Source organism: Tyto alba, unplaced genomic scaffold, assembly GCF_018691265.1.
Source record: "Tyto alba isolate M040663 unplaced genomic scaffold, T.alba_DEE_v4.0 Super-Scaffold_42, whole genome shotgun sequence".
NCBI lineage: Eukaryota > Metazoa > Chordata > Aves > Strigiformes > Tytonidae > Tyto > Tyto alba.
In genome coordinates this window covers 19,033,003-19,045,419 of record NW_024881318.1, presented here as the reverse complement: position 1 = coordinate 19,045,419, position 12,417 = coordinate 19,033,003, and positions in this window count along the sequence as shown.

Here is a 12,417-nt window from a genome sequence, read left to right as displayed (position 1 = left end):
ATGACTTGAGCAAATTAGCACACATAAAATCAGCTCTATGACTAATTAAAAAAGTGTTGTAAATAAAATGGAGCTAAATATGCTGGCTCCCAAAGAAAATCTATATCAACACTGAAATCTATAGAAAGTAATTTACTAAATGAATAAAGTTTGAGCTAGAGTTAAGGATTTGAGTAGGATTTTTATATATTATATAAAATTATAAAATTCCCATATTCTTTTAGGACCAAAAGGCTCCAAAAACATGCACATACTTTTTGTTCATATATGAGCAGAAAAGGGAAGTCTTCCTGGTTTCCTAAGTAATTTTTTTCAGCTTTGAAAAAGCTAATTTTTGAATTAAACTAGAGAGAGGAAAGCTTATTGATTTCTGCTGCAGAGATCCCACATGCCAAAAAAGTCAGTCACTTCAGGAATCTTTATCCCTCAATGCTTAGAGCTGGGGACCTCACCCATTTCAGCATTTACATTTGTCTGTGTTTCAGTGTGAACAAAGTGGAAATTATTTTACAGTACTAAATAGTAAATGTAAGCTTTAATTTGGATCAGTATTGATCAACAAAGTTTCCATCTCTCCTTTAAAACGGTGGAAGTGATACCCAATTTTCATATATTCATTAACAGCTAGCAAACCTGCTCAGAAGTGAGGGTAGCTGGAATAAAATCTTGGGAGAAAGGGAGAATTTGACTCTTGTTCTGGTGGAGACGAGCATGGCAGGAGTGGCACAAACTGCAGAAGGAGCTGATCAGATGGAAAGGGACCCAAACACAGGGTTGAATTTCACAAAATGGCTCTGAATGGGATGTCCTACAGGGCTGCGGTGTGGAATAAGAAATGTATTTTGGAGAGAGTAAATGAGAAAGTGGGAAAATCTAAGAGCAAGAGGGTTTTGTTCACCTGAGAGGGGAAGTATTGCCTTAGGAGACATCACATGAGAAGGGACTGGGTTTGCTGCTTTATAAAACACAACAGTAAATGCTCCAAGTGTTTTGTTTCACTGGGAGATGTGGATACCCTGCCTGGTTGATCACACAGATTCAGCCCAGCCAATATTGTCTGAATGACATACCTGAGCACCTTGACCTTCAAATAAGCATATCTGAGCCAGACTGAGCCATGGAAATAGAAAAACATTAGGACTGAACAATGAGCTGCAGGCAGATAGGAGGTCACAGGGCTCTGGGAGAGCCATTGCTCCTTCACAGCATTCAGATTAAAAGGAAGAGAGCTTTAAAAAACTCCCATGCTTGATTTACGTGATGCACAGGGTCCTTGCTCATTAATGCTACGTGATCTATGCAGACATATGCACAGGTGAAAAAGCGTCATCCTCATTAGCAAAACTATTGTTTGATCAAACAAATTCCATTCCCCAAGTAGCCATCATATTTCTGAAAATCATAATCTTCTTAAAATAATGCTTGTAAAATTCACGAGGAAGAATTGGAGGGCATGAGCTGGGCTGTATTTTAGATATGTGGGTACCACATGGGTGAAACAGCCAGAGTAGATCTTACTTTGGGGTACAAAAGCCTTTTATTAGCTAATTGTCTAAGTCCTCTGTCTTTGCTCTTCTAGTAACTCAGGAAAAATCTGAAACTCATCTTGCATTCAAATCCAAGAGGACAGTGCGTTATGTCTCTGGGTGATACCTGAACGAATTGCTTATTCCCAAGCGCCCAGGCCCTCTGCCTGCCCCGGTGCAGATCTTGCCTGCAGGCACGCAGCGAGTGAGAGCACTGACACCAGCCAGGGTTTAGAACTTTCCTCTTTCTCTAGTGCTGTACTCATCAACCTGGCAGTCATCTGACCTGAGTCATCACAGATCTTACAAAAGGTTTTTGAGGGCTAGTTTCTTTATAGCAAGTCATCATTTATTTCTCTGCAGTAATGGGAAGATTTGCCTATTGTCATTAAAACACTTGACCTAAAATCAGAGCAAACTCCTTTTTCAAGGTGTCATATGTCTTCAACCCCATAAATTCACCTTTGTTCTTCTTCTAATTACAATATCAAAAAGTAGAAAGCATGAGAAGTTGTCAGAAATAAAGCACACTGGGTACTCAAGCCTTGTAGCTCATATAGTCGCTGCAAGTTCCCCAGGGGGCAAACACATTTTAATAATCCCATTGGCATTGGATTGTTTCAAGAATAAGTATCTGGTTTCATATTTTAACTGAAATTAAATATGAAATTTGCAGTGAATACAGACAGAAAATGGCTATAGCCTATTCTCTGAGCTATTGAGAAACATGTATTTATCATCTGTCTACCTTTCGATCCACTAATAACTTAGCATTAGCACTGAAACAAACTGTAAATACTGGAGCAATAAAATTATTTTGCTTTGGTGATCAAAAAAGCAAATCACAGTAGGGATCATGAAGAAAAAAATAGGACCAAACCAGAGCAGATCATTATATGTTCATCTAAGCAGCATCTCCATGTCAAGTACTGAGTGCAGTTTGGTTAGCCAGTGTTAAGGAGCGTGTGATAGATCTGAAAGAGACTCAGAGAAGGGCAACAAGGATGAGCAAAGTTGCGTCTGACTTCCACCTCAGGAAGGACTAGCTCAGGACTCTTCAGACTGGAGAAGAAGCTGATACAAAGAGGTATGATAGATGGCTGTGAAATCATGAGTGGCATGGAAAGGGTGGACTGCAACTGGTAGTCCACAAGCAGGAGGCATCAGCTGAATCTCTGTGGAGGCATGTTCAGAGAAAACAAAAGGAAGAGGTTTCACCTGCTGTGCAGTTACACCGGGGAACTCAGTGCTGCAGGATGCTGTGGTAGGTGTTGAGTATTTTGATCAGCCCAAAGGGAGACTAGAGACACTCACAAAAAAATTAGTGAAGGTTACTAAACACACAAACAGGGGGTTCATCTCAGGGAGTTCCTAAACTGTGAATAGTTGGGGACTGGGAAGGTGGTTAGGAGCTGTTGTTTCATAACAGAAAGGAAAATAAAGTGTAATCTTTCACACAAATCAAAATCTGATAGCTCTTGTATAGTGATGAATAGGAAAAAAGTTAATTCATGTTACATGACTATGAAGGTAAACTCTGCTTGAATAGCTCACCCTTGAGCACCCCACTGATTTGTTACCATAAGGTCACAGAATAATTCAGGTTCATCTATTTCCATATTTAATCCTTCCTAATACCCCTGGCTAGAAAGGATTAACAGATGCTAAAAACATTATCTTGGAGGAAAAGATCCTGCTGTGCCTTCATTTGTATATTTAATGTACTGATTTTCATAAGACTGCCTGGCTATTCATCCAACCCACATTTATGTACCAGTATTTTTGTGGGCTAAAGATTTGTGCATATAATTTACAGCAGAGTGGAGAATCAGGAGGACTTTACTAGCTGTAGTCACGGCTTGTCTCAGGACAAGCTGGCCCTGCGTGCCTTGTTTCCATAGTCCAAACTAACATGCAATTGTGTCTTCATGCTCCGTGTTCAATGACATAAAGACCACAATGGCCTTTTCCAGATGAAAAGTAACCTTCCACATTGAATGCTTTGGGATGATTAACTGCATAGTTATACAAATATGTACTCATACCCACTATTCACGGACTTGCACAAAATAACAGTGCTCCAATTAATCAAACCTTTTAGAGATGAGTTTGTCATCTTCTTGAATTACTGCCTTACTAAAGCCCCAATATGGTCAGATCAGGTGCTTTTTTGTAATATGAGGATTATTACTCTGTACATCTGTTTGTGCAGACAATGTACTCTGCAAGGAAATCAGATCATCTGTATTCTCCTTACTAGAACAGTTAAATGCTCAAGCTAAACTTGCTGAACCTTTTTGTACGTGTGCATAATTGGTCTGCATGTAACAGGGAAGGGAGGGGGAATTTCTTTCCAAAAGGTGCTTGCAAAATACAACAGCACCACCGTAAGCACCAACTACATAGTCTGAACACTGGGATTTTACATATAGCAAAATCAAAGTTGAAAGCAAGGCAATGGTTGGATCAATTAGCTGCCTCCTCATTTAAATGCAGCAAGGCAAAGCTGGTGTATCTCAAGGCTAGTGAAAATTACTGGGGCTGTTATATCACACATTGACAGCTAGTGCTGGAAGTACACTTCCTTTTTTAGCGAGGACTTAGTCTCCTTGCATTTACTGCAGAATAGCAGCATGGACCTCCCAGTCAACCATTATGGAGTATTTAAGATACAAGAAATTTAGGCCTTGAGTTTATTGGCAATAATTTATTAAGAGCTGATGGCCTGTGATACCCCACAACTCTGTCCAGAGGAAAGCACATCAGGTAGGATCTCAGTTTCCTAGGGGTTCAACTAAGTCATTCTGGTTTTATAAAATCTGTCAGTAATTTGGCCTGATGATGACAAATTGGCAATTTAAAACCAGAAATAGGAACAGATGAAAGCGAATGCAACCCCACCCTTCCTGGAGCCACCTAGGAGGAAACTGTGCTGGTGAAGTGAGTAAACATGACTGCTGCTGCTCTCCAATGTTTGTCATCTTCCCTCTGCTTTTTTGTCTTAATAAAACCTGAGTCCTAAATTAGAGCTCGATAAAAAGACTTGACAAAGAGAAATGTATATCAACCATTTATGATGAAGCTACTTTTCAACCTTCAGGGCTGCTCTTTCTTTGCATTGAAAGTGTCAGCTGTGCAAAGACTGCAGTTAACAAATATGTATAAAGTGTGTTAATTTCCTTAGTATCATAACGTTTAACACAGTAGAGCTCTCAGGAGCTTTTCCCCTCATGTTCTCTTTGTACAACAAAGATTAGATTTTGGGTTAAATAAATACAATTTATAGAGTGAAAAAGGAGTTTAATTTAAAAGACCAAGTTACTCATGTGAGAACCTGTATATATGTCACTATACTAATTATTCAGTGAACCTCCTGCTACCTTTCTTTTTTTTTTAATTTGTCATTTTCTACACATTCAGAAAAATATCTTGACCTTCTAGAAGGATTAAATAAATAGCTTGGAGAATTATGCTGACAATTTTGTAGTAACTTTTAGTCCCATAGCACTGTGCAGAAGAACAGAGAATTGGACTGTTACGTCTCATTTTTCATATCAAAACAAACACTTGACCTGCTACTGCTGCAAGGTGCTTTTTTTCCTCTTTCTTGGGTATTGTGGACAAAAACATGACAAAAAACTGATGCTGTTAAGCAGTGGTATTTAATGCCAATGTCCTGCAGCTCCTATTACAGCCTTTGCTGCATCAATCAGGTCAGGTAAGTGGAAGGGAATGGTTTAGAGGAACCTTTGGGAGAGCAAAATATAAGTGCTAACTTTTGGTCTTCTATGTCTTGTGGGACCCAGTGCATACTCAGAAATAGTTTGTTAATAAATATAAATGGGATTTATTTACAAGTCTGCACAAATTCTCTTTTCAAAGCAAGTGGCAAATACTGTAGCATTAATGATCTGAGTGTTATTTTGATGTGTTGAGAATTTATGACACTGAGTTGGAAACTTTGTCATTTTTTTGAAAGGAGCTGAGCAAAACTAAGTTTACAAAGATTTGTCAGTAAATCTATGTATTTTTATCCTCTAAGAAAAAAGAAACAGTGATTCTGCCTTGTAAATATCATCCATGCATATGTGTGAACACTTGGCTATGAGTATGCACTTAAAGGGGAGAGAAGTTATCTCTGTCAAAGCGGAATTGACCTGTGTTTTTATAATTTACAAGCTTGCCTATGGGTTTGTTTTTGTTTCAGGTTTGGGGTTTTTTTTTTGTTTTTTTTTTTTTCCTTCTTGAAGTTTGTTTTCTGAAACACACCATTTTTCAACACATAATTGCTAATCTCTATCATGTTAGCGAAATATTTTGGTGGTGCCAGAGCCCTGGATTCCAGCCCCAGACAGCTCCCCAGCAGCAGGTCCATCTTCTGGCTGGTCTGCAGCTCTTCCATTCTCTGGTCCTGGGGCTCTTTTATGGTGCATAGAACACTTAAAGACCAACAGGCATGGAGAGTATCTTGATTTAAGCCCGTTCTCCCCTAATAATTGGACAAGATGGAAGGGAACAAAATGGTTTGGGGACCTTTCTGTTGCTATTTTTGTGATTATACAGCAGATGGGCAGCTTCAGAAGGGTAAAGAAGAGAAGGTAAAATGTGTATCTCCTGCTGTTTCTCATGCATCTTTTCTCAAATTGCTATACAAAACCTATGTGGGGAATGATTCAGAGCACATTGACCTTCCAAACAGAAAATCTTTTTACTTTCTGAGTAAAAAACAGTGTTGATTCTCCCTGTCTGTGTTGTATGTATTTGCATATGTGCAGCTGTCTGGGGGTCAGGTGCCATCTTTCGACATGAAATTGCTTTGTGCTTGCCTCTTACATCATTTCTGGTGTGAGGATGTGCCCAGGTTTTGCTCTGTTTTGCCTGCTGTCACATTATTTGCCTCACTACCTTGGAGCTTGCCTGACATTTATACCTCTACAAAGTGAGGTTAGGATACCAGTGCTCTAATTTGCTAGCACTTCGTATTTACTTGAGAAAAGCGTAAAGCCTTGGGAATGGGAGCTTCTCTGGGGATTTTTCAGGCAGCTGGGGACAGCAGTGGTGGGAAGCTTGGGGTCTGGCACGTGCCAAACTGCTCATGGCTGAGCAGGAACAGCCTTCCCATCTGCTGGGGAAGGCAACCTCCACTACATCGTGTTGCAGAGGATTCCCTTTTCAACTACAGTAGGACTTCCAGTTTCTGTATCTTCAAGCTGTTCTTAAACAACAGTATTTTCTTTCCCTGACTGTTGTATCTAAGCTGTGTTATTTGAGTTCCCACTAATTGCATTTTTGTAATAGATGGAGGTGGCTCTTCTATTTCTTTGCCATATCTGTTTGCCTTCAAAGATGCAGCTGGCTCTCCTGTATGGGTAACACCTCCCTGATAGTTCCTAGGTACTTATATCATGTCAGGATATTAACATGGCTCTACAACATGTCCAGGTGCCTCTGTGTTGCAGCTCTGTGTCCAGATGGCAGATAGAATACTTTCTTTAAAACACTGTCTGCAAGCTACACTAATCCTGTTGCTTTGAAGGTGATGAACTGTGTGATTCTGATTGTATTTGTGTATTGATGAAAGAAAGAAGAATCTTCAGGAAATTCTGGAGAGACAACTGACTCTGAAATGAGCTCCTTCTTTGGATCAGCCCTGAGGCTTGGATAGATCTCAGCCTTTAAGGACACAGTTTTTGGTTATTATAAATCCTTGTGGTCCTGTTACAGTTACTAAAGCAGCATATATACCAGGTTATTGCCTGGGTCTCGTCTATGTTTATGTCTCATTTATATCTAATCACACTGAATCCAGTCCTCTGCAAATCATCAAGGGTTCAAAATACTGCCACTCAGGCTGACCTGAAAATCCCATGCAAAGAATGATGCACTGATACTGGGGTTTTACAGGCATTTTGCAGTGGCTAATTGTGAACTAAGCTATGCCCAGGCACCTCTACTGATCCTTCTGTTTTCAAACCCAAAAGTCTAGCCTGGACTTTTTTTGATGAAGAGGAGTACAAGAAAACATCCAGTTTCAGTACAGTGTGTCCCTGCCCTTCCCCATCCCCTCCCTGCCCAAAAATGTGCTTGTGAAACCTAAATACAGTGAAGTTTGATAGGATTTAGAGGATCTGGGTTGTACCAGTCTGTGATAATTCCTTTCACAGTGTTGCTCAAGGACCAAACCGGGTGAAAGTGAGCTGTTGGAAAACAATGAATATGCAATGTAGGCAGCTGTGAGGTTTAGGGGACAATTTACATTAGTGTCACTAGCTGAACATTCAAATATGTTCATGTGGTACTTTGAACATTTCAAGACTTAAATCAAGATGAGTGCTTTACACATCTTGGCAACCTATAAAATCCCACTTTATGGAGCTAAATGCATGTAATATGAGATATCCTTGTTTTGTCCTGAAGTCTGTAACAGTTGCTCTGCAAGTGTTCAGCGAATTATTTCCAATGCCAGCCACTGTTAACAGTGGCATGACTTTTTCTGTTAGTCTCTGCTGCTTGATTCATCAGTGTTGTGATCTAAAACTTACGTTGCCATGAATTATAAAACAGTAATTCTTACTACAACACTGATCCATACAGTTTCAGGGTATGTTAGCCCTGGACTTAGCACTGAGTACCAAGGCAATTAAATGGCAGTGTTTGCCTCCACTCACAAGGGGTGATGGTGAGGCTGAAAATCAATCACCTGAATATAGATAACAAGGTTGTGCTGTGACTTAATTAATACAGATTTAGTTTTCTTGGTTATCCCTGAGGACTTGAAAAAGGTCAGTTATTGCTTATGTTTGTAAATTCTCAAGTGAATAGTGAAATTAGGCTTCAAGTAATATTTAAAAAAATAAATCGATTTTTTAATATCACCTCTTCAGCATTCCTGCCTTGTGTTAGGCAGAGAACAGTAAGCCTAGCTGTAATGAAAACACATGCATACACATATACATGAGGCAATATTTGTATTACATAAGTTGTGATTTATCTTGGGAGACCATTCAGCACAAGCTCCCTGTTGTACAGCACTGTTCTCTTGCTTCACCTGTAGCTGAGTGTGTCCTACAAATCCATTGTGTATAGTTTCAGTACTATTTCACTTTATTTAATTTAGTAATCCTAAAAACTGCCTCTGGATTACATTATATTTCATTTTACTCAGATTGTGAGGATTCTAGAAACAGGGAGTCTTTATGCACAGCTGCTATGAGGTATCAGCTGGATCATGTCTAATTAGATAGCAAACACTCTGGGTAATTAATTTTTTTTTATAGGCAATGGATTCTTCTTTTCATCAACTGTTCTAATTCTTCCACGAGACCTTTACAATCATCAAAACAATCAAACCAAATTCCTGTTAGTGTAGCTGAATCTCACCTTGCTCATTCATAAGCAAAATGAAGCTGAGTTAACGTGGTGATACCAAAACCCTAATTTTTTTATTTAGGTATCATGTTCAGAAACAATTAAAATTCTTTCATGGTCTTGGTCATACAGAACATGGTCCTCTTTGCTATCATCTTCTTCTCCAAACTTCCAGCTCTAGTCACTGTACTAATTCCTCCTCTGCATACTCAGCTTCTGTTACACTCATTGAATCTCTCCAACATTTCACCTAAAAGAAGCTTCTCATCTGACTTGCTCCTTTTTTAAAAAAAAAAAAAATTAAAAAAAGCTCCAGCCACTATGATCACAAAATATCAAAACAATTTGAAAATGAAGAGTCCTTTACTGTTCTTCCCAATGCTATGCTTATGATCTTGCTTTTAAGTTTCAGCTTTTCTAATTTTTGTCTGAAGGAATACTGTTTATACCTAGAGATGGAACTCACCATGGCTGTAGCATTGTAACTACACCATGCTGTTTCTATGCAGTTTAAAAAATTCAGGTCACTGGCCATTTTCGTACCTCTGCAGAGCAGAATTAACACTACAGTGTCAGCCAGACATTAATGACTTAAATTCCCTTTAATGAAATTAAAGATATTTTGCATGACCTCCTTGGCTTGCTTGAATAGCTAAAAAAGGAAGGCAAATCTCTGTTATATGTTGCTTAATTTGTTTCTACAGGTTCCCTTGGGCTAAATTACTTCAATGATGCAGTCAGCTTTCTTCACAAGGCCCACCGTCATTAGCAGTGCTGAAAAACTTCTCATTACGAGTAGCTTTACAGGGCAAAGGTGGTGTTAAGCAAGTGCTCATGTAATATACCATGGGTCTAGTGACTGCAATATGCTCATGCTTCACTAGGTGTTCAGCTTGTTCCAGGTTCTTTCACCAAGACTGGTTTCAAACATCAAAATGGGAAATTGTATAGCCAAAACCATGATCTTGGCATATCCCTTTCATAGTCACCAAAAGGCCTACACGTCCTTCTGGTTGACTGTGAAGAAGCTTTCATTGCCTCAGCAGAGAGGGGTATGACAGCAGTCTAGAGCAGCCTGTGGAGGAGAAACCATAACCAGGGCAACCTAAAGTGCTGCCAAGCCTCTGTGCAAACAGGGTGGGTGAGTGGGTGTAGGGAGGGAAGGATGGATGGGTGGGTGGATGGATGGGTGGATGGGTGGGTGGATGGATGGATGGATGGATGGATGGATGGATGGATGGATGGATGGATGGATGGATGGATGGATGGATGGATGGATGGATGGATGGATGGATGGATGGATGGATGGATGGATGGATGGATGGATGGATGGATGGATGGATGGATGGATGGATGGATGGATGGATGGATGGATGGATGGATGGAAGGGTGGATGGATGGAAGGGTGGATGGATGGGTGGATGGGTGGGTGGAGAGAATGGGACCAGTGGAGGGCAGTGGCAGCTGGTCATTGCTGCGCTGTAAATTGCACAAGCAGTGATGAGTGTCACAGCTGGAGTGGAGTTCTGTACCAGGAATGTATACAGAAGATGGGAGCCAGGGCTGTCTCTGCCTAAGCACTGGGAATAGGAGGACTTAGTGGGGAAAGTGTGGGTGGGAAAGCAAGCCTCAAAATGCCCGCTGCTATTAATACTGACACATCAGGGGCCCAAGTGTAGTACATTAGTCATGAGACCTCCTTCCTGTGGAGTTAAATCACAGAGGGCAGCATGGGCTTGCATCTTCACCAGCCCCCTGCATCAGCAGCCTCCTTGCATCCTGCATCCTCCCAGCGCACAAGCACAGAACAAAAGCCCTTCTGGTATGTTCCCCTGTTCTGTGCAGTGCTGTCTTCTCTCTCCAGTGTAAGTTCATGCAGCTGGCAGGGAGCAGAGAGGGGTGCCCAGGCTGTGCTCGGCTGTGCTGCAGTGTGTGATGAGAAGTAGAGCTGGTTGTCAGTGATGTCTTATCCAAGAAAATTAATAACTTGAAGATCGTGTAGTGGATTTAGAAGTGAACAAATCTTTTTTTAAATAGGTGAGTAAACCTTGGAGTCTAGAAATAGATGAGGGAAATGGCAAGAAAAGTAAGTATAAAGTTGGTATAATCCATAGAAAACAAGTTATGGGACTGGGTGTTGTAATTTCTAGTTCCTAACCTTGTGTTTGGTTGTCTGGACTACGCTTCCCTCTGCTGCCCTATGCTGAATTTCATTAATTTAATTACTTCAATGGGAACATGAGCAAGACCTTAGGCTGGGATTTTCAAGGACAGTTGAGGGAGTCAGAGACTCAATGCTGGTTTTCAGATTGATTTTGTTGTTTTTAAAGCCTATTATTAAGCCAAGAATTCAGTTACCTGTAAATGGTGGCTTAGGGAATTTGAAGTTCTTTTTCATTCAAAAAAAAAAAGAGGTTCTTATAATTCTTTTATTCAGAAGAATTATGTGGACCCTGGTAGAGCCACCAGTTGATTGTTACATTTGCTGGCCATTGCACATAGCCATCATGTTCCTTGACATGTAAGTATGTACATATGCTTTCTACTGTACATTATAAACACAATTTTTAAAAATGTAAAACTAAGAGTTGTGTGACAAATAGACTTACAACAACAAAATCACAGTATGACCTACTGGATCCACCTCTTGAATGCCTCAAAATGTGTTAATACAGGTAAGGCTGAAGATTAAAAACTCCAAAATGGCTCACTGAGGACCTACTAACACCTTGGGCAGGGGAAAGGTCAGCCTATAACTGCGTGGATATCCACAGCGGGAATCAAGGAAGGAGTTGGTTTTCCTTCTTCATCAGTCTAACTGTGTAAGTTTCCACCCACATCTGCTACAGAGGACTTAGCAGTGTGAATAGATCATGTAGGCATAATGGAGATCCCCCTTTATTTTCCTGGATATGCAAGGATTTGTAGTGCAGCTCAGGAGATTAAAGCTGCCAGATGTGACCAAGCTGGGTGTTGGGTCAGTCTGAGGGTGTCACCACACACTCTGCAGGAGCTGCGTGGGAAGGGTGAGGAGGAGAGTGTCTGGCAGAATGACTGCCTGAGCCATATGACATAGCATATCATTTTTCTCCCATCTTCATACAGTTGTTCAAGGAGTGATGCACGCAGTTATCCTTGAATACAGAGATACACATGTTAAAACTGAACAGCCAGCTGCACTCTGCATGCAGGTCATATGCAGGTAAATGCCCATGCATCAAGTTTGGCATGCAACTCTCCTTCACATGTTGTAAGGCATGAGAATTAGAGACCCACAGGTGAAAACCTAACCATTCGCATGCAGTGGAATTTCAGTATCATCAGAGTCCCTGGTTCTTTGTCTTACCATAAATGGATAATGAATAAAACATTCTGAGTCATGGAGAAGAGCACAGCTCCCATAATTGCAGGTAAGCTCTGTAAAGATGGCACGGCAACACCACCAACTGCATCCCACCGTAGGACACAGGCAACAGTAAGACAGAGAAACAGTCATCTTGGCTCCATCAGTAGAGCCATTTGA